Consider the following 23055-nt stretch of genomic DNA (forward strand, 5'->3'; position numbering starts at 1 on the left):
GCTTAGGACTTCCTTTGTGCTGACACGAGAGAGGGGGGCTGCTAGCTACTTCTCACTTTGCTAGGTGAACCTCGGTTGAGGGGGAGGGGCATGCATTCATATATAGCTTAGGATTCCCTTCGAGCCGACATGAGGGAGGAGGGGGGCTACTAGCTACTTCGCACTATGCTAGGTGAACCTCAGTTGAGGGGGAGGGGGCATGCATTCATAGCTTAGGATTCCCTTCGTGCCGACATGAGAGGGTGGGAGGAAGCAATACCGTGCGCTTTGCGAGAGAGGTGCCACATCAAAGTTGCATTTGATATTTGAAAATCAAACCACCCTTTTGATACATAAATTTGGTCCACATGCAAGTGTGTTCGTGTTCTAACCCTCTCCCGCGTCATTTTTCACCAAATTTATGAACATTAGACAAGTCGGATGGCGCAACAAACACGGTTCACTCAAACTAACCGTGTGCCACGTCGGTGCACCTGTCACGCACACATCCGCACAGTACATTGGGCTCCATGAGGCTCCTCCTCTCAAAAATATCTGCCCGCTTCGAGGGTTTTTCTGTTTCATAACAAACAGTTGTTATCTCTGGACCGTGTGCGATTTTTCTTGTTCCCAATCATGCCTGCATCGAAAATATTTGCCTGCCTCGAGGGTTTTTATTTTTTTTAACACACGTTTGTTATCTCCGGACAGTGTGCGATGCACTATCATTAAAATTTTCAATAGCCCGACATTTCACTCCTATGTTTGACTCCTGTGTAGTAACATTTTCAGTACCCGTGTCGTTTCCTCAAACACCCCGTGCCCCCCATCCACACACACACACACACACCCACCAAAACCTCCTTGGGCGTGCGTGCGCACACACACAGACACACACCCCCTCCCTCGCTTGAAACCCTAGCAAAGGCCCCGCCGTCACCGCCGCCACAAGGCCTCCATTGTCAACATCTTCCGGTTTGCCCATGCAGCTTACCCAGCGATCTCCATACCCAGGCCGCCCCGAGTTTCATAGATGACGCCTGCCAAATGCCCCCTTTCCCATAGATCCCCATCCCCATCCCCATCCCCCACTTTAGAGCGTCATAGCCTAAGCCCGGCTACGCTTCCCGTGGAGCTCGAGGAGCGACTGGCCTAGAAGAGGTGTATAGTGGTCTCTTCGCTCGACATCGCTGAGGAAGCTGGCGAACATTACTAGTGGCAGGCACTCAAGCAGCGGGCTAGAGTATGCGGGCATGTCTCGTCCGCTGGCTACGACCTCGAGGTCATCGACAGTGATGCCCTGAGGCGGGCTGTGTCATAGGTTAAGTGGCCCACCCCAACCCCTCTGGTTTAACCGCCGTCGATCCCATCCATGGCCTCGCCGCTGATCTCCTCCGGCTCGCTGTCAAAATTTTTCCATTCTACAATGCCATCGAGCCCCTTTTGTCATTTCTGAAGGACATGTTAAGCCTATTATAGCTAGCATATGCCTCTTTTAAATTTTTTTGATTGTTCGGTTGTTTGTAGTTAGCATATGTTCAGTTTCAAATGCTATCTTTGGTTGTTCATCGTATGCCTTGTTTATTCCAGTTATTCTCAACGTGATGTTCTATATGTGCAAGTATGAACTGTGCAGTTCAATTTCATCAGTACCAGTTTCAACAATACCACTATGAATGACTATATTTGGTTGCTGCATCTTGTAGTTAACACGCCTTTCCATTTTTATTTAACCATAACCAGTGTACTTAGACCGGCACAATACCAATTTGAATGACCATGTTTGCTTGTTGTTAAATGTTAGGCCTGTTGCAGTTAACACACCTTTCCACTTGTTTTGCTTTACTAGCGTGCCTAAACCTGCACACTGAAGCTATCTTTTGGAGATTATTTTGTCTGCCATGTGTAATTTTGGTTGATGTTTAGCCTGTTGTGCTTAACATGCTTCTTGATGTACCTACACAGGACAATTTTTGGAATGACTATTGTTTTCCATCGAGGTTAAGTTCATCCCATGGCTTATATCTGCTCACTGTTCAGGATATCTGTAGCTGGTACCATATAGGCCGGCGGCTCATAAGGGACTAATCGGTGAATCGGACTTTTAACTGAATATATCTGAAACCCATTTTTCCTTAGGTTAACTAGGGACATATGTAATATATCTGAGGCTACATAGCAACATGCACTGTACTTAATGTCTAAATATGCAATCCTAGGCTACATAGCAACAAGGAAGAGTGTTACATTAATGTTCTAATGATGTCTAGATATACGTAGAAGAGCAGCAGCAGCAACAGCAACAACACATCCCTGTTTGGATACTCAACTTAGCTATAGGTTAGAGTTAGTTTCTAGCTCATTACTGCCCTGAACTAACTCCATCCAAAGAGTTGTTTGGATGGCAGGGTTAGATTGAAAATAAATGCACTAGGAGAGCTAGCTCCAATTAGAACCTCTTGGGTTGGATACTAGTTTTTTTGGGTGGGTTATAGATGCAACTAGCTCAAACTAGCCCTCATGTTATATATACTTTAGGGCTATTTGAGCCCGAACTAGCTCAAACTAACTGTAACCCATGGATACAGTAGCAGATAATTTTTAAGAACGAACTAAGCTCCTTCTGGCCCATAATATAATATGTTAATTCATCTAACATGTGAGTATACTGGATGTTATAAGATACTCCCTCTGTTCCTAAATATTTGTTCTTTCTAGAGATTTCAAATGGACTACCACATATGGATGTATATAGACATATTATAAAAGAGTGTTGTACTACATCATTGTGCCATTGCTGTTTAGCTTCTAAAATTAACTTGGTGCTTTTAGGTACATATGTCATTGGTAAAGATCCACGTTTCGACCCTTTCCGCGTATGGGGCCATGAGATATCGATGAACCAGCATCAAGTGAGGAAGCTGATAAAGATTCTTAGTAAAATGGGTCCAAAGATGGCAACTAAACTATTTGTTTACACTTTATCCAAGACAACAACAAACATCAGTATGGTAAGTAAGAACACTGCAGCCTTCTTTTTACTGCCCATAATAAGTTGTGTTAGATGATAATGTCTGAAATCTTATTCCTTTGCAGTGGTTGCCAAAGCAGTTTACTCAAGATTACCTCTCAAACTACATGATTGGTGGGCATGCAAAGGTTAAAGTATTTCTACCAGAACACGATGATTATCTAGATGTTTTCATGAAGACTGTGAAGGATGGGCGGTCGGCCATCACAAGGGGTTGGACTAGAGTCGTGCGTGCCTTCTGCATGGAGGAGGGCACAATATGGGAATTCCAGAATATATTTCGCCTTGTTCAGTAACCAGAATATATTTCGCCTCTTTCTTTACCGTCTTTAATAGTACAAGTATACAACTGTGGTTCATCATTCTTTATTTGGTTCCTATGTAATTCTTGAACATATGTACCTATGAAACGAATAATGCATTGGTTGTTTGAACCTGATGGATATGAATAAAGCTGTAGCATACATTCAAATTCAAATCAAGATCTGGTAAAATTTGGAAAAGCAGCAATTAAATTACGGTGAAATTACGCTCTCCAGGTTGTTACGGCACTCACGATTGGTAAAACACAAACATTTGCAATATACACCATAATCCGAGACAGTTAATAAAGAGGAAGTGTGTGCAAGCATGCACACAGTTGCCGTTTGCAAAGCGTGTGTGATGTCAGACAATATCACAAATGGTGCGGGAAAACTAAACATTTGTGTTAGTTGCCTTATCGTACACGATTCACAACCATGAACAGTTTCTGATGAAGTATCCATCATAAATGTTGCACCACAAAATAGCGTTTGCGATAGTTATCATGTACGACGATGTTACGACGGTCCGATGTTTCGTAATACTGTCCGACACTCGTACGACGATTAGCTAATCTTCTTAACGGTGAACCATTTGTGATGGGCTGCGCATCATACATGTTCTATAATAGTTAACCGTTTGTGATGGGTCGTGCATCATAAATGTAGCACCATAGAATACCGACTGCGATGGCAATGCGAGCATAAACGAGTAGGAGTACTATAGGGGCCCTATCCCTGACGGTTTCTGGGTCGTGTGGGAAGGACCTCTCTATCGCCCACACTCACTTGGCGATGGTTCCAAATGCCGTCGTGGAAAGGGGTTTTAAACCATTTGTTTAGGATCGACGTGCACCAGTGATCATTGGACAGAATAAACTTGATTCTTTGTAATAGTTTTGAGATATGATGATATGATATGTGAGTCATGTTGATGAGTAATTATGCTTTAGTAAGAATATTGGCGTTGTGGTTTGTCATTCCCTATCCAAGCATGAAGGTCAATAGTTATGCAATGAAATTACATCCTACTTGTGGTGCATTATTCAGTGTTAGTTATGCTTAATGCTTTCCTATGAGATTTTTTGTTTCTTGGTTGGATGGTTCTCAATCTTTTGCTAGCCTTCATTTGCACTAAGTATGATCACTACTTGTGCATCCAAAATCCTTTGAACCAGTTTTTAACACATGAGTCCGCTATACCTACCTATATGCGGTATTCTTTTGCCGTTCTAAGCAAATTTGTATGTGGCATCACTAATTTTCAAAATAAATTGTCTTTTTTGTGCTTGTACCACTCATGAAACAGTAGGGGTGGCTAATATATTTCCATGCTAGATGTGTTATTCTCAAGATGAGTGTTTATTCACTTGTCATTGCACGAAAGCAAGGCAAAGGTATTAGGGATGCCCAGTCCCAAAATGAAAATTGAATTTACTATATGTTGTCAAATAATAAATTCCTTGGAAAGTGTTGGTATGGAAGGCACCCGTGGATACGGTTAGCCATGGAAAGTGAAAGTATGGTGGAAAAAGGAATAAAATTTATTTTGTGTTTGGGAACCGCCTATGATATATCTAGGATGGAAAGTATCGGGAACTACTCAATCGTTTTTGTTGAAAGGAAAAGCATGCCACCCAAAATGTGTGTCTATCTTTTTCTATTTACTTTATGCAATTTTTATTTTTACTTGAGTCTCCATCTTCTCTTATAAAGCACCAACTAAGGGGCATTATGATCGTACTTGAGCATTCGGTGTAGCTAATATGTGAGTATGTTTCATGAATGGATCAATGATTTATCATAATAGGCTAGGGATAACTTGCTTTAGTGTTGATATTTTGAAAGACATGGTTGCTTGTTGATATGCTTGAGTATTAAAGTCCTCATGTCCAAACTAGACTATTGCTTTGAACCATATAAAACTCCAATTGTCCTTGCTACAAAGGAAAGAATACGTGATGAACATGTTAGGTAGCATTCCACATCAAAAATTATGTTTTTATCATTTACCTACTCGAGGACGAGAAGGAATTAAGCTTGGGGATGCCGATACGTCTCCAACATATCTATAATTTTTGATTGTTCCATGTTGTTATATTATCATTCTTGGATGTTTTACAATCATTTTTTATCATTTTTTGGGACTAACCTATTGACATAGTGCCAAGTGCCAGTTGCTGTTTTCTGCTTGTTTTTTACATTGAAGGAAATCAATATCAAACGGAGTCCAAATGCAGCGAAACTTTTTGTGGATTTTTTGGACCCGAAGACATCAAGTGGGCCAGAGAAGCACCTGGGGGTGCCCCGAGGGGGGAACAACCCACCAGTGCATGCCTGGGGAGACTAGGCGCGCATAGGTGCGTTGTGCCCGCCTCGGTGGCCTCCCGCACCGCCTCTTTGCTCTATAAATGCCCAAATATTCCAAAAACCCTTGGGGAATCGACAAAATTTTGTTCTAGCTGCCGCCAGTTCCAGAACCGCGAAATCCAATCTAGTGCCCTTCTCCGGCACTCCGCCGGAGGGGGGGAATCATCACCGGTGGCCATCTTCATCATCCCAGCGGCCACCATGATGAGGAGGGAGTAGCCCTCCCTCGAGACTGAGGGTATGTACCATTAGCTATGTGTTGTATCTCTCTCTCATGTTCTTGAGATGGAACGATCTTGATGTAACGCGGGATTTGTTGACGTAGATCAATCATATGGAATTTTTCCCCTCTCTATCTTCTTGATGAATTGAGTTTTCCGTTTGAAATTTTCTTATGGATTGAGTCTTTAAGGATTTGAGAGAACTTAATATGTGTTTTGGATGAGGGGTTGGCACATGTTCTCATCTTGACTCTCCGATAGATATTTTGGGGCACTCCTTGGGAATCAAATAGATGAATCTCAAATTGTGTGATGCTTATCATAAGACCAAACCCACGGATATTTGCGGTGACATTGGAGTATCTGGGTGACATTAGGGCTTTGGTTGATTTGCATCTTAACGTGTTATTCTAAGGAATAACTTTGTGGGTGTTTCGTGCCCGACAACAATTTCTATACAGCAAGTAATTTTGGAGTGAACTCTACTTCGCACTTGAGGGATTTGCATATGATTCAACTATGTCAACATTGTTGGGAGATCACACTAGTGAAAGTACACACCCTATGCCTTGTTTCTAAACATTGCAATACCATTTTCGTGCCCGTTTGCTATTGGTTACCTTGCTGTTTTTATAATTTTAGATTACAAAAACCAGCATCTATTATCCGTATTACAATTGTATTGGGTGTGTTGGGGACACAAGAGACTTTTTATTATTTGGTTGTTGGGTCATTTGAGAGAGACCATCTTCATCCTACACCGCCCACAGATTGATAAACCTTAGGTCATTTATTTGAGGGAAATTTGCTACTGTCCGACAAAACTCCACGATTGGAGGCCCAACACGAGTCTACAAGAATAAAGTAGCATAGTAGACATCAGCAAGGCACAAAAACTATGATATCCTTGATGATGGTTACCACTCAGAACTCGGTAGTGTTTCGCGGTAAGACTTTGTGGTCATGCTTGTCTTGGACATTCTGTTCATGAGTGTTTTGCGAACCAGATCATGTTTTGGAGCTTGCTATAATAGTTCATTTTTCCTAAGAATCTTTCAATGTCATCTTGTCGATTTGTGTTTCAAACTTTCCTATTCAGACATGCCGTGTGTAAAGCATCTTGTCACCAACCAAATCTGAATGGGACAATTGCATTTTTGCCCCTAGTTGGTTCCTACCCACGGGTTTTGCCCTTAATTTTCGAGCTTGCTCAGTTTTGCCCTTACTTTTTCCATCGAGATCTCTCGAATGCCCTTTGACTGTTTGTCCAAAACTTGGAAAATTCATAACTAATACATATGAACTCAGAAAAATGCAAATAAGATATCAAAATGTTCAAATAAACATTAACTTTATGTGCATATCATTTCCATTCAGGAAAAAAGCACCTTTTAAACTACCTGAGGTAATTAATGTTATCAACATTATTAAAAATAAAAAGGTATAAACAATATTTTTTCATGAATAAAAATTACATGCAAATGTAGGTGATGTTTTCTGAACATCCTTATATCTTATTTGCATTTTTCTGAGTTCATATCAATTTGTTATGAAGTTTCCAAATAATGGTCAAAGTCGTATGAACATTCATAACAAGATGATACGAACTCAGAAAAATGCAAATAAGATATCTGGATGTTTAGAAAACATCACCTACATTTGCATGTAATTTTTATTCATGAAAAGAATATTGTTTATACCTTTTTATTTTTAATAATGTTAATAACATTAATTACCCCAGGTAGTTTAAATGGTGCTTTTTTCCGGAATGCAAATGATATGCACAGAAAGGTAATGTTTATCTGAACATTTTGATATCTTATTTGCATTTTTCTGAATTCATATGAATTAGTTATGAATTTTCAAAGTTTTGGTCAAATAGTCAAAGGGCATTCGAGGGACCACGACAGAAAAAGTAAGGGCAAAACTGAGCAAGCCCGAAAAGTAAGGGCAAAACCCGTGGGTAGGAACCAACTAGGGGTAAAAATGCAATTGTCCCAATCTGAATATCAGGAAGATATGTTGGTTGGAATTTTTCCAAGATCTATGATGTCGGTCTCGACAAGGTTGGTGTTCTGGCGGACACACCTAGCCAGAAAATCTATCAATGTAGTATCTTGATTGAGCAGTTTAGCCACCTCTCCATGAGGATTCGTTATTACTTAATCTACAAGTTGATACTTATGGACCCCTTGTGTTTCCGAAGTCCGACCTTTACTTGATGCCATGTTGTATCTACACATATCATGCATGTTATGTGTACGTGTAACGTGTATTGCTATGTGTGGGGTCCGACACTTAGTTGTTTATTCTTGGTAGCCTTCCTTATGGGAAATGTCCCTGTCAGGACCCCGATCCTAACCCACATCGATCTAGCATGTAACACATCATATCACCTTGCGGCCTCACGCACAGTATTCCCACGGGTGCCACCTTACCTGGCCCGGGACCGTTTGCGCCTTTTGGCTCATGTATATGATAGTGTCGCTAGCATCCATATGACAGAGAACCCGGGCCGACATGACTAGTAGTGAACCCAAAGTGGCACTAAGTTATAGGGACAGGCATACATGACCCAGCAATGAACATGTCGGTCATCAGCGAGTGAATTCGGGCTGTAGCAAGTGGGCTAGCAGGACTCCGTGATTCCGGGCCATAGTAGGCTAACAGGACTCCGAAAGACACCGTGTGACATATCCACGAAGGGACAAACACAGGATCGAAGGACACATGCCGGCCAGTCTAAATGTTCCGGAGCAGTAGCAACTGAGCTAATAGGACTCCGGTAAACCGGGGATGTAGCAGACTACCATGGCTCAGTGGAAGCACTAGACTACATTTCCCCATAAGAGAGGCTACCAAGGATAGACAACTAGGTTGTCGGATCCCACACATACCAAGCACTTCAAATCATACACACAATATGCTCGATATGTGCAAATACAACATGGCATCACAACAAAACTCTACAACTCAAAGTATTTATTCATTAGGCTCTGAGGAGCCAAGTATTACAAACATGGGTCTCATGACCCCACATACAGAGCATACAAGCAACAATCACATGCAGAAGCTTAACTTGTCTGAGTACAGAAAACTACAAATGAAAAAGGTTGAGAAGCCTGACTATTTACAAGATCATGTCGAGGGCACAAGATTGTAGCTGAGGTAACAAGCTAAATGTCGAAGTCCATGCAGAACTACTAGTGAGACTGAAGTCTCTCTGCAAAAACATAAATTAAGCAAATGTGAGTGCAAATGTACCCAACAAAACTTACATCAAAACTAACTACATATGCATCAATATCAACAAAGGGATGGTGGGGTTTAACTGTAGCAAGCCAGCTTTGACACAGTGGCTATCCTAAACTACGTCTGCAAGTAACTCTTTTGAGGTGGCGCACACGAGTACACATATTCACCATATCAATACACCACTATGGATCCTCTCCCGTCTCCATACGAGAAGGCCATCCATAACACTCACGCTTATCTTGTGCATTTTAGAGTATCCACTTTCACTTGTCTATGAACTGTACAGGCGACCCAGAGGTCCTTTACTGTGGACGCGACTATTTGAATAGATGATTTTAACCCTACAGAGATGTACTTCTTCACACACCCTCTCGCCACTTACCGCCATGTACACGTAATGTATCTCGGCAACCTTCAAGCGGAGGCCAGGCGAGGGTATCGGCCACGACCTGACTAACCACACAAGTCTCTAGTCTAGGTTTATCGCCTACTTGGGTTCCATCCGCAAGGAAATCCGGTCGGGGTGTCGCTCACGGCTCCAAACGATGTGTGCTGGGTTCCCAAGACACCAAACGGGCGACTCGATACACCGGGCCACGGTGTATCTACCGCATCATAGCCCAGCCCTAGGGTCAGCGCTACGCACGGCCTCCAACACATATCCTACAAACACCAGAAACTAGTTGCAACTCCTGGACAGAGATCAAGGCGATTAATAAGTCAAGAGAGTCAATTTAGGATCCCAATGTGTGGTAGTAGTTGTTCATGGATCACAAACACAGAAATCAGTTCCTGAGGACGGTTTCAACGGTGAACCGACCCCTTCTTCGGCGGAAGCAGCTCTGGATCATCTGGGGGGCTTTTCCTTTCTCTTCGGCAGAGAAACTTTGGATGGGCGCCATTGCTGCAAGTGGTGGAGCAAGGAGGAAGAAGCAAGTGAACCAAGAAGAGATGGGCGACGGGGGCTCCACCCCCTCCCCATTTATAGCAGAAGAAGGCCAATCGGTGCCTCCCACGATCACAGGCAATGATGATTTTCCTTGCATGTCGCAGGGACTAGTCAAATCGAGCAGTTGCCAAGGCAGCATGGGGAAGCGGAGACGCCCATGACCAATCAACCGCCATGCGTCAACCGAGACCGCATGCTTTTGGGGCCCGCGGCGCTCCTTGCTTGATCCTTTGGCTTCACCTCAAAGCCAAGCCCAAGTGCGCCTTAGGCCCGGGGGCTACTTTCGGCGTTCTGGGAACGGGGGTCCCCAGACTTGCCTGGCTGCGTCCCATGGCGTGGCTGTGCTGGCAGGTCTGTACGGCCCATCATCACCAACAAGGCATTCAAGACCGTCGTGAGGGGCCAAGCCTCGCGAGGCAGATGACGCAAGACCTCCTCAGGAGTGTCCTCACCAAGCTGCCTCACGAGGAGCGAAGATATCAAGGCGGGGCGAACCTCAGGAGGCTCTCGTGAGGTGAGCCATGACGATCGACACCAGGCGGGCGCCAGGCGGGCACCAGCGCGTGTAGCGTCCTTGTTTCCTCTTTGGTGCTATGGAGGCAAGCGCAGGCGTGGAGTACCGAGGCATCAGGCAAAGGTTTCCATATAGGTACAACAAGACCAAGACCAGAAGGACGGCAGGATGGAGGTCACCATGGAGCCCAGGTTGGCGTCACCGCCAGAACCTTTGGTAGGCGAAGACCACCTTTTGTCAGGATAACTTGTACTAGCTGTGCCCTTTCAAATTGGCCGCCATTGTTGGCTCCTTTCCCGGTCAATATTTGGGGAGAGGAACAGGGCCTATATAAGTAGAACTAGCCACCCCCAAGAGAGAGGAGGGAGATCGAGAGGAGAGAGATAAAAGGAGATAGGAACTGCTAGAAGGCCAACCCTTAGGACACCAAGCACAAGAACACCTCAACCTCAGGAGGCTGTTCTTCCCCTTGTACAGTTCATCATCAGCCCAAGAGGCAATCCACCACCACCAAACTGGAGTAGGGTATTACACCACATCAGTGGCCCGAACAAGTATAAACCTTGTGTCTTTTGTGTTGCGAGTACGTCGAGTTCGTCCACGAGACCTTAGTGAGCTAGGCCGTAGATCGGTAGGAGGGTAAGAACTTCACGCGCACCCCAGAGTTCGAACCTCAAGGGTCTAATAGAACCCGTGATCCTACAGAGTGGGGTTGTATCACAATGAACAAGGGGGTTTTGCTTGCCTGGCACTTCTAAAGATAACATAGCTCTTCATCGGTGTCATCGAACTCATCGTCAGAACCTCGTCTATTGAGAGGGGACAAATACCGGCAACGGATAAGGAACATAATCAATGCAATGCACAACATGATGCATGATCATGACATGTCAATATGCTGTGATTTGAGCTAATGGAACTAGCAACAGGTTAAATGAAGTTGGTTTGAATACAAGATACAAATTCAAACTCCATATGTGGATATTCAAATGCCATTTATATGATTTGTCCTAAACAGCAGTTATAAGTTGTTCTAGCATGCATGAAAAAGGTACAGATGGATAGAATTTTTCTGATCATTTTTCATATATAAATCTTTCCAATCTGAGTTATAGAATATTTTCTATGATTTTTAGAAGTTTTAACTATTTTCTGGAATTTCCTAGATTATTTTTAATCCAGAAAATGGTTAACTACGTCAGCACTACGTCACTATGACGTCATCAGGTCAACAGACCAGTCCGGGTCAAACCTGACCTATGGGGACTACTAGTCAGTCACACAGCCAGTTAACTGGGTGTTTAGGGTTAGAACTAATCCTAATCTGGAGATAATCAGGTCGGTCCCACATTTTAGTGTCTAGACTAATTAATAGAGTTAGTTAGCACTAACTTAATCCTACATCCAGTTTAATTAGGAGCCTGGGCCCATACGTCAGTGAGTCATGGGAGTCAAACCACGGTCAACTAGAGTCAAACCCACTAGCGAATGGTCGCCGGCGAGGTCATACGCGGAGGTGGTACTCAGGATTGCTTGTCCGGCGACCAAACCAACGGCGGAGCCCATCCACGAGTAGCTAGAGCTCACGCGCGTCAGGTCGTGCCCTCAGCTTCGCTGGAGGTGGCCTAAAACGATGGCGGCGATGGCAAGAGCGGCGGCCGGCGTTCGGGCGTCGAGCGAATCGACGTTGCAGGGAATGGTAGGAGCCGCGGGTGGTCGCGGTTGACTCCTGGGAACGTGCTGATCATGGTGGCACTCTCGGTTGCAGCTCTAGGTGACAGTGGCTACGGCGGTGACATGGCTGGGTGGCGGTGAGCTTCATCTTCGGTCGAAATGGCGGCTACGGTGATCGAGAGGCATGGGGAGGAGGGAAAACGACGGCGGAACTCACAGCGGTTGCAACACGCGTCTCAGCGGGCTCGTAGGAGGTTGAACGACGCCGGGGCATTGCCGGCGATCTAGGGAGCCGAGGGTTGAAGACAATGGCGTCGACAGTGTTCAGGGGCGCCCGGCATTGCGTATCTCATCGAGGAGGTCGAGGATGACACATAGAAGCTCGGACACTCGTCGGTGACGCGTGTGGTTGCTGATGGCAGTGGTAACGGTGAGGGGCGGCGATGGCGTGTTCGGTGGGGATGCGGAGAGGGAGCTAGAGGAGAGGGAGAGAGCTACAGAGTGAGGGGAGAGGCAGAGGGGGTCGAGGCCGTTCATGTGGTGCAGAGGCAGGGCAAGGAGAAAGCAGGAGGTGGAGCTCGGGCGCGCGCGCCTCGACATGCCTCTGCCTACTGGCAGAGTTTGAAGACACGGTGAGGAGGTGGGTTGGGCCCTCTACAGTGCTGAGCCGGAGCTGGGCCGCTAGGTGGGCTGGGTCAGGTAAGTCCACACTCTCTCTCTTTATTAATTTGTTTCTGTTTTTCTATTTTTCTGCAACTTTAGAGCTGTATTAAAAATTCTAAAACTAACTCCAAAATCATGAAACTTCTCATGCCCACTTTTGGAATATTTCCAACAGTAAACATTTTAGTTTATGATTATTTTGACATTTAAAAATTTTATAGTATTTAAATGCCCAAATGCAAATAGAGTATGATTTAATCCAGTTACCTTATGCTGTCCTAGAAAATTGTGCATGAATTTTGTCAGAGGTTCAAGACGAAGGAAAAGATGATGAACATTTTAGAAGGGCATTTCAGGTTCATTGAAAAGGATTTTAGTAAACCCTGGTTGGTTTAAGTGGTGCTGGGGGTTTGTGTCATCCCCATTTCAACTTTCTAGGAGATGTAAACATGATGCAACACCAGATGCTCGCACTAGGCAGACTAGAACTAGGGATGTGACAACTCACCCCCACTAAACTTGAATCTCATCCCGAGATTCAAGCATAGGGTAAGATGAAGGGGGACTCAAACTAACACAATCTTCATGATCCAGGTCACCATCATGTTCTCGATGTCTTTCTCTGAGAACTCCAACTAACATGATAATGTGAGGAAAGGGAAAACTCTAGAAGGATCGATCTTATCGAAGATTGAACAACTCAGGATCAACTCATGGAGCGTGATGCTGAAACAACTCTCGAGTTGAGACATGAAGCATACGTCCGAAGGGATGGAGTGAAACACATGAAAAAGGTTCACTAGGTAGGCAACAATTCCACACCTAAGAGGGTGGTGAACGGTTGCCAACATAGCGAGGAGTTGAGTTGTCATGACACCAAAATGAGACATCTTGGAGAAGGGTGACTCGTAGAATCATCCCTTAAGTGGCAAAAAGAATTACTTTTGATTCAGAGAACATTGAAATTCAATATACCAACCTGAGGCAATTCACCAACAATCATTTAGCTGCGTACGAAAGGATGGCATACCCGGACTAGAATAGATGATGTGGACTACCTTGTTGTAGACAACACAATGGATGATTTTTTTCTTATCATCGGAAAGGGATGGGACCCATGGTAGGACCACTTTTGAAGATGAACCTGAATAACAATTAATTGAAAAGGCAGACCATAGTAATATGGCACAAGGCGGTCCGGGCTAGGAACAAAATGCAAATGCTGGGTATGTTCCAACCATCATATCTGCCTGAAATTCAGATTTGGTTGGTAACGGGATAATTCAGACAACATGTCTGGAAAGGAAAAGTAGCAGCACAAATCGACGAGATGACGTTGTGAGATTCTTGAGAAATGAACTACGATAACAAGCTCCAAAACATGAGCTGGTTCTGCTACATGCCTGTGAACACGCTGTCCAAGACAAGCATGACCACATAGTAGTCTTATAATAAAACACTATCGATTTCAGGTGGGGAACCATCATCGAGGATATCAAAGTCCTTGCGTAAGGCATGCTCTTGAGAAGGAACTTCTTCTCCTTTAACAATTCAATCAGTGGCTTGGTGTGCTAGGGATACTTGTAGAATGAAGGTTGCAAGTCTCCAGACCACAGAATACTTCGCACATATGCATGACTGACTTGGGATGATTCCAGAGGAAGCGAAACAAACCTTCCTCAAATTCATGGCTGCAACTTGCAGCAAATGCACATGAATTAGGGTAAGTCACTTCTTGCATCAAAACATCCACTTCATGAGCTAACACAAAGATGATGCTTACAAAAGTTTCCAACACTAGCTTAATGTCCAACAAAATCATGGAGAAAGTAAGGATGTTGTCGATGGGCTCATGTCGGTGTACTAGAATAGGGGTACCCTAGTACCCCGAACTTGTGCACGGGCAGTTGCAGCACCCCGCGGCAAGGCTTGTCAGGCGAACGCCAAGATCCCCCAAGGTTCCCTTAGAGCCATCCAAGAACAAAGTATTTAAGCTAAGGAGACAAGGCCCCGGCAAGAGGAGCTTGCCGGGAAGGACAAGGCGCTCCAAGGAATTTGCCGCGACGCGCCACGCGCTCCGGCAAGGCAACAAGGCCCCGGTAAGAGGAGCTTGCCAGGAAGACTAAACAAGGTACCCCGAGGCCCGGTGAGCGACGAGCTTCTAGACCCGACAAGATAACAACAGCGGCAAGGCGCTTGCCGCAGCAGGCGGCCACTCTGTGCCCACGCTCCAGCGCATCCACCAACGTGTCGCTCTGGGGGCCTCTCCGAGCGCGCGTGGTGGGAGGCTGTGCAGCCAGCGGTGCGCAGTGGCATGCGAAGCTGACAAGATCGCCATCGCGGCGAACAGTGGCGCCCCTAACGGTCCTTTTCTGCACTGTTCGGGCGACTCAGACGGGCATTTAATGCCCTTGTCCCCTGCCGTCAGGGTTAGGTAGGGTGCACTGTACAAGTAACTGTATCAACTACCTCGCTTTTTACGTTTGTACCCTCCTCTGCGTTGCCACCTGTCGGTGACCCCTTTAGCGTATAAAAGGAGGCCCATGCACAATGTAGAGGGGGTTCGGACAATTCGCTTCGATTCATTCGTAGCCCAGAAAACATCACGCTCCCTCTCTCGAGAGCAAGGACACCAGATAATACAACCAGACAAGCAGCATTAGGAGTGTTATCTCTCCGGAGAGCTCCGAAGCTGGGTAAACTGCTCGTGTGCCTCACCTCGATCTGCTCTTCGTGCGATCTCCGCCCCCCGCCGAACCGAAAGGGGCCCGGTCCGCCGGCCCCATAGGTGTTCGTGGATCAGTTTCCCCGACATCTATGGCGCACCAGGTAGGGGGTGTCGAGATTGTGTGAACCTGATCCGGCGTTCACACGAGCTAGATCTTTATTCCCTTCATCAACATGCCACCGAAGAAGAAGACTTCGGCGGCAGCCGCTCCGTCCATGTCACTTCCGCCACCGTTGGAGCAAACGGGTGGTGGAATGGACGCCGGCGGAAGAAAGGACATCGACGAGGAAGCTCATGATGCCGCCAGGTCCAAGAACAAGGCTGCACAAACCTCGGCGACTGTACATGTTCCACGCCACTCTCAGGAGGCGCAAGATCAACAGCGTCATGGCACTAGCAGTGCCATTCGCATGATAGGCCAAGACCAAGCTGGTGGATCTCGGGGCGCTCAAGACCAGCATGCACACCCGCATGCTGGCACGAGCGGGGCATGGTCGCCCGGACGGGATACTGCTCCTTCTAACATAGTTAGAAGTTCGAGCACGTCCCGCTCCTCGCGCCATCCACCACTGCTACCCACCACTCCAGCAGAAGCTTTGGCACGAGCTCAACTTCTCCTAGATTACCCTCCGACGTCGGACAAGATCGACGAATGGAGAGGGCCACCATTCAGAATCTCATCGGCTACGCCAACGGCGACACTCCACGACGGCCAAGCGCGTCGCCGCCGCGGCAGGGTTGCCGGACGCGAGCCGGTGGCGACGAAACGGGCGGAGGTGCAACTACCATGCAATCACTGCCCCGAAGGCCAAGATCGCCGACTCGCCGGATCCACCTCGACAGCGACTCCACTGCATCGTCGGATCCACGAGCTCGTCGCGATCAGCGCCAAGTTCTTCATGATCGACAACAAGAAGACGCTCGAACCCGCATCAAGCGCCGAAGAGAAGCGCGACGTCAATCCGACAAGCGTGCTGGGCCCTCTGTTGACATGCATGCGCCAGGGGAACCAGGCGATCTGCCGTACGCGGTAGGTTGTCCTGCGTTCACTCGTGAGCTGTGGCAAGTCCAGTGGCCCAGCACAAAGAACTTCAAGCCAGACGTACCGGAGAAGTACGACGGGAAGACGCATCCGTCGGAGTTCCTCAGCATCTACACCATTGCGATACAGGCTGCCGGGGGACGAGATGACAAGATCCTTGCCAACTACTTCCCGCTGGTGCTCAAGCCCAACGTCAGATCCTGGCTCATGCACTTGCCGGACAACTCCATATCCTCTTGGGCTGATCTGTGCCATCAGTTTGTCGGCGCCTTTACAGGCGGACACAAGCCTCATGGCCAGGAGAGTGATCTTCATCTGCTCGCCCAGAAGGAAGGAGAGCCCCTGCGCAAGTACATTCAGAGATTCAGTAGTGTGCAGCACAACATCCCAGACGTCCACCCTGCCGCGGTGATCAGCGCATTCCATCAGAACGTGCGGAACCGCAGGATGCGGGAGGAAATGGCGATGTGCAAGATCAGGGACGTCAGCGAGTTATATGCACTGGCCGACAAGTGTGCACGTGCTGAGGAAGGGAGGAGACTCCCCGAAGAGAATGTAGGAGCGGGAGGATCTGACAGTGAGGATGCTACCCCGCCAAGGAAAAATCGGCGGCGGAACAACAGAAGGAGGAAAGGCAAAGAGGTGCTAGTTGTTGAGCAGTCCGGCAACAGTGGTGGCGCCAAGGAAGCCAAAGCTGGTGACTCCGGCAAGGAGGTTGCCGCGGAGGTGGCGGTCGCTGACAAGCAGGACGGCACCAACAAGCAATATTGCAAGATCCACCGCACCAAGGGCCATGATCTCCAGAACTGTAAGAAAGTCAAACAGCTTGTTGAGCAACAGAAAGCTGAATACGAGCGGCGCGACAAGGAAAAGGCCCAGGAAGGAGCTGGTGGATCCGGCAAGAAACGTCCCGGCCGAGGAGGACGCCGCGGCAAGGCCAAGCAGCGGCAAGGAGACAGACCTCCTCGTGGCCGCGACAAGGATGAAGATGACAACGACGATGAGGACATGGATGATGAGGAGACTGATGAGCAGGAGTTCCAGAAAGCCACAGAGGTCTTGTGCGTTGACGGTGGTGCTTCTCTGCATACCTCGCACCGTCAGCTCAAGCAGTGGGTGTGGGAAGTTAATGCAGCAGAACCACCCGTCGAGTCACGCAAGCCTCTGAAATGGTCCGGCACGCCTATCATCTTTGATATTGAGCACCACCCGGATCGCATAACTGCTGTCGGATGCTTGCCGATGTTGGTTTCACCAACAATCCGCAACCTCAAGGTCACTAAGATGCTAGTTGACGGTGGGGCCGGCTTGAACCTGATCTCCTCCGCGGTGCTCCAGAAACTCCAGATCCCTGACAGCGAGCTCGAAGAGACCGGCACATTTCAAGGAATCAACCCGGGAAGGAGCAAGCCAAAGGGAAAGATCATGTTGCCGGTAACATTTGGCAGCGAGCTGAACTTTAGGACTGAGAGGGTCACGTTTGACGTTGCCGACTTTCCATTACCTTACAATGGAATCCTTGGCCGACCGGCACTCTCCAAGTTCATGGCAGCCTCTCACTATGCGTACAACGTACTGAAAATGCCAGGCCCAATAAGTGTCATCTCTGTCCTTGGCGACAAGAAGGATGCTCTTGTCTATGCCGACAAGATCTACCGGGAAGCAGCAGCCGCAGCAGAACACAAGACACTTGCCATTGAAGCTCCCGGGGGGAAGAAGAAGACCAAGCCCGGCAAGAGCTCTGATGCCCACTCCGGCAAGCGCACCTCTTCGGAGTGCTGCGCTACCGTCGAGGACGCACCATCGAGCTCCACCGGCAAGCATAAGAAGGCAATGGCAGCTCCACCTGAGACCAAGAAGGTGTCCGCCAAGGAGGGCGGCACTGGTGGTACCTTCACCATCAGCGCCACTCTTGACCCCAAATAGGAAAGCGCGCTCGTTGCTTTCCTGCGGGCGAATGTCGACGTGTTTGCGTGGCAACCGTCTGATATCCCCGGTGTTCCCAGGAAAGTAATTGAGCACCACCTTGCCGTCTGTCCTCATGCGCGGCCCATCAAGCAGAGAGTCAGGAAGCAGGCAGTAGAGCGCCAAGAATTCATCGCAGAAGAAATCAAGAAGTTGGAAGCAGCAGGCCTTGTCAGAGGAGTGCTCCATCCCACGTGGTTGGCCAATCCTGTTGTTGTGTGCAAGGCTAACGGGAAATGGAGACTTTGTATTGACTTCAGTGATGTTAATAAAGCTTGTCCCAAAGACCCATTTCCCTTGCCGCGTATTGACCAGATTGTTGACTCCACAGCCGGATGTGATTTGCTTTCATTTCTTGATGTGTACTCAGGATACCATCAAATCTTCATGGCAGAAGAAGATGAAGAGAAAACCGCATTTATCACCCCGTGTGGCACGTACTGCTTCGTACGGATGCCTTTCGGTCTGAAGAATGCTGGTTCAACATTCGCAAGGGTAGTCCAACATGCTTTTGAGCCACAAATGCACAGAAATGTAGAAGCTTACATGGATGACATAGTGGTCAAGAGCAAGAACAAGGCGACCCTGATTCAAGATTTAGACGAGACATTTGCAAACCTGGCAAGATCAACCTCAAGCTTAACCCCGAGAAGTGCGTGTTTGGATTCCCTTCCGGCAAGCTTCTCGGGTTCTTCGTGTCTCAGCGGGGAATTGAAGGCAATCCCGACAAGATCAAAGCCATTGAGCAGATCGAAGCACCAAAGCGCGTCAAGGATGTACGAAGGCTTGCCGGTTGCGTGGCTGCTCTCAGCAGATTTATCTCTAGATCTGCTGAGCGCGCCCTGCCATTTTTCAAAATTTTGAAAAAGGCAGGTCCAATGAAATGGACTCCGGAAGCGGAGGCTGCGCTACAGGACTTGAAGAGATACCTGTCCTCCACTCCAACGCTTGTCGCACCTAAACCGCAAGAGAAGTTGCTGCTGTATATAGCGGCAACCAATCAAGTGGTTAGTGCTGCGTTAGTGGCGGAGAGGGAGGCGGATGATGAGCTAGCAACCACGGCAGATCCATCCAGCGACAAGCAGGGGGCTTCGCCGACAAGCTCTGGTCCCGACAAACATGGGTTTGCGCAGGAGCATGATAAGATGCCAAAGAGAATGGTGCAGCGCCCAGTTTACTTTGTCAGTTCTCTTCTGCAGGGGGCTAGATCAAGGTACTCTGGTGTGCAGAAGTTGCTTTTTGGCCTCCTCATGGCCTCGAGAAAGCTGCGCCATTACTTCCAAGCACATGAGATCACAGTCGTCACTCGCTTTCCGCTGAAGAGGATACTGCAAAATCCAGAAGCAACAGGCAGGATTGTCGAGTGGGCGCTGGAACTGTCAAGCTTTGGCCTCAAGTTTGAGAGCACTTCAACTATCCAAAGCAGAGCATTGGCAGAGTTCATAGCAGAGTGGACGCCAACCCCAGATGAAAAAATTCCAGAAATAAGCATCCCCGTCAAAGAGGCAAGTAAATAGTGGCTGATGTACTTTGATGGTGCCTTCTCGCTGCAAGGCGCCGGTGCAGGCATGCTGCTTGTCGCACCCACCGGAGAGTACCTCAAGTACGTAGTCCAGATGCACTTTCCCAAAGAGCAAGCAACCAACAATACTGCAGAGTATGAAGGATTGCTTGCCGGTCTCAGAATGGCATCAGACCTTGGGATCAAGAAGCTCATTGTCAGGGGTGACTCACAGCTGGTCGTCCGACAAGTGAACAAGAACTACCAGAGTCCGTTGATGGAAGCGTATGTTGATGAAGTGAGGAAGCTAGAAGAGCACTTTGACGGCCTACAAATGAAGCATATCCCAAGAGGTGAGAATGATATTGTTGATGGCGTGTCAAAGTGCGCCGCACTAAAGTTACCTGTGGAACCAAGGATCTTTGTGCTTAAGTTGACTCAACCATCCGTAACACCATCAACTGGACAAAGCAAGAAGAGCAAGTTCGTTTCTGGTGACTACTTTCCGGCAGAGCTCCCCGAAGCCGCCGCCAAGAAAGTCCCCAAGATCAACACCAAGGAGGCTGAGTGGCAGTCTGCTCCGGCAAGCCTTATGGTTTGTTCCGTTGAAGCAGACGCTCCCGACAAGTTTTGCTCCGGCAAGCTTGCTGGGGAACATCAAGCTCCGGCAGGACCACAAGTCCTTGCCGTGGAAGCGGATGTTCCCGCAGCAGCAGATGCGCCTTTAGTCCTTGTTGTCGAGCCACAAGCTCCAGCATGGGCACAGCAGATTGTCCACTTCCTTCAGACAGGAGAACTTCCCGAAGAACAAGAAGAAGCGGAAAGAGTAGCCCGGCAGTCAAGTATGTACCAGTTTGTCGGTAGCATACTGTACAGAAGAAGACTCAACGGTGTGAAATTGAAGTGTATTCGCCGGGAAGATGGACAAAAGTTGTTGGCAGAGATACATGGAGGCATATGTGGCCACCACATTGGCGCAAGAGCACTTGCCGGTAAAGCTTTCCGGCAAGGTTTCTTTTGGCCGAGAGCCCTCCAGGATGCAACTGCACAAGTAACCAAGTGTGAAGCGTGCCAGTTCCACTCCAAACAGATACACCAGCCAGCTCAAGCTCTCCAGACAATCCCTTTATCCTGGCCATTTTTGGTCTGGGGGCTCGATATCCTCGGCCCCTTCCCCCGAGCTGTCGGGGGCTTTGAGTACTTGTACATCGCAATCGACAAGTTCACAAAGTGGCCGGAAGTGCAGCCAGTGAGGAAGGTGACAGCACAGTCAGCAGTCAAGTTCTTCAGGTCAATTGTTTGCCGTTTCAGGATCCCTAACAGGATCATCACCGACAATGGCACGCAATTCACGAGCCGCACCTTCATGCAGTACGTCCAAGACCTTGGCGCCAAGGTCTGCTTCGCTTCTGTTGCTCATCCGAGAAGCAACGGTCAAGCAGAGAGGGCAAATGCTGAAGTGCTGCGCGGGCTCAAGACCAGAACTTTCGACAGGCTGCACAGGTGCGGAAGGAACTGGATCGAGGAGCTGCCAGTGGTTCTTTGGTCGATCAGAACGACGCCAAATCGAGCCACTGGCCAGACACCTTTCACTCTAGTCTACGGAGCAGAGGCAGTTCTCCCCACGGAACTCGTATACGGATCACCTCGAGTGCTCGCTTATGATGAGCTTGAGCAAGAATAGCTGTGACAAGACGACGCGCTGCTCCTTGAGGAAGATCGTCTTCAGGCTGCTATACGAGCTACTCGATACCAGCAAGCTTTGCGCCGCTATCATAGCCGCAAAGTTAAAGCCAGAAGCTTCGAGGAAGGCGACCTTGTTCTTCGGCGCGTTCAGTCCGCCAAGAATTCCAACAAGTTAACGCCGAAGTGGGAAGGCCCTTATCGGGTGAGACGAGTCACAAGGCCTGGCGCTGTCCGCCTTGAGACCGAAGATGGCATTCCGGTGAGCAACTCCTGGAACATAGAACATCTTCGTAAGTTTTTCCCATAGGGCGCGGTTGCCGGAACCCCGTTCCGGCAACCACCTTTTGTACAAGTCTTGCCGCTATTGCATGTAATCCTTTGTACAAAGCCGGGCGCAGATCCCGTGCATAAAAAGAACCCCATGTGCTCCGCACAACTTGTCCATTTGATGCATTAGTTCCTTTCTTGCATGCGATTATCTGACACTTTGTGCAGCACCTACATCCGGTAAGCAGTAACAAGCCGAAGAGCTCCATATTATTATTTTCTCTTCTTTCTCCTTTTTTAAAGGAAAAGAAGGTTCTCTCGCACACAAGTTTGCCGGGGGGAAGGAGAAGATTGTGGTATGGGCCAGGCGTCGTTCAAGCAAAGACTTGCCTTACGGGGAAGCAAATGACAGAAAAGCTAAGTTGCCAAAGTTTGAGCAATCACTTTTTAAATTTTTTTTGAGTTATCTTCCTCGAACGACCCTGCTTTGTATGGAAAACCTGTGCGCGGAGGAACCAACTCGTGGCTAGTTGCGCCCTTAATTTGTTTCGAGTCCGCTCAACAGCTTAAGCGTGCTGCATCTAGTCGCGACAAGGTTTCTTGTTGGAAGCAGCGCCGCCAGCAGGCTGCTGAAGTTCCGCACTCAGCGCTCGCGGCTCGGGCGCCTGCGCCGACAAGTTCCCTAGAAGCGTAGGGTAAAAAAACATACAAAGGAAGGAATCTAGTAGAGGAAATAACATAGCAATTGATAACAGAAATAAAGTTATATTATAAGATAACTTGTCGCAGCTCTAACAGACTGTTTTCATAACATGATTAGCAGCGACAAGGGAAAAGAAGAAATGGGCGGCCTAGTCTACGTGTCCGCCCTCGACCCTCTTGATCTCGCTCACCTTGTCCACAATGGG

This window comes from Triticum dicoccoides, chromosome 4A (genome assembly GCF_002162155.2).
Source record: "Triticum dicoccoides isolate Atlit2015 ecotype Zavitan chromosome 4A, WEW_v2.0, whole genome shotgun sequence".
Lineage (NCBI taxonomy): Eukaryota > Viridiplantae > Streptophyta > Magnoliopsida > Poales > Poaceae > Triticum > Triticum dicoccoides.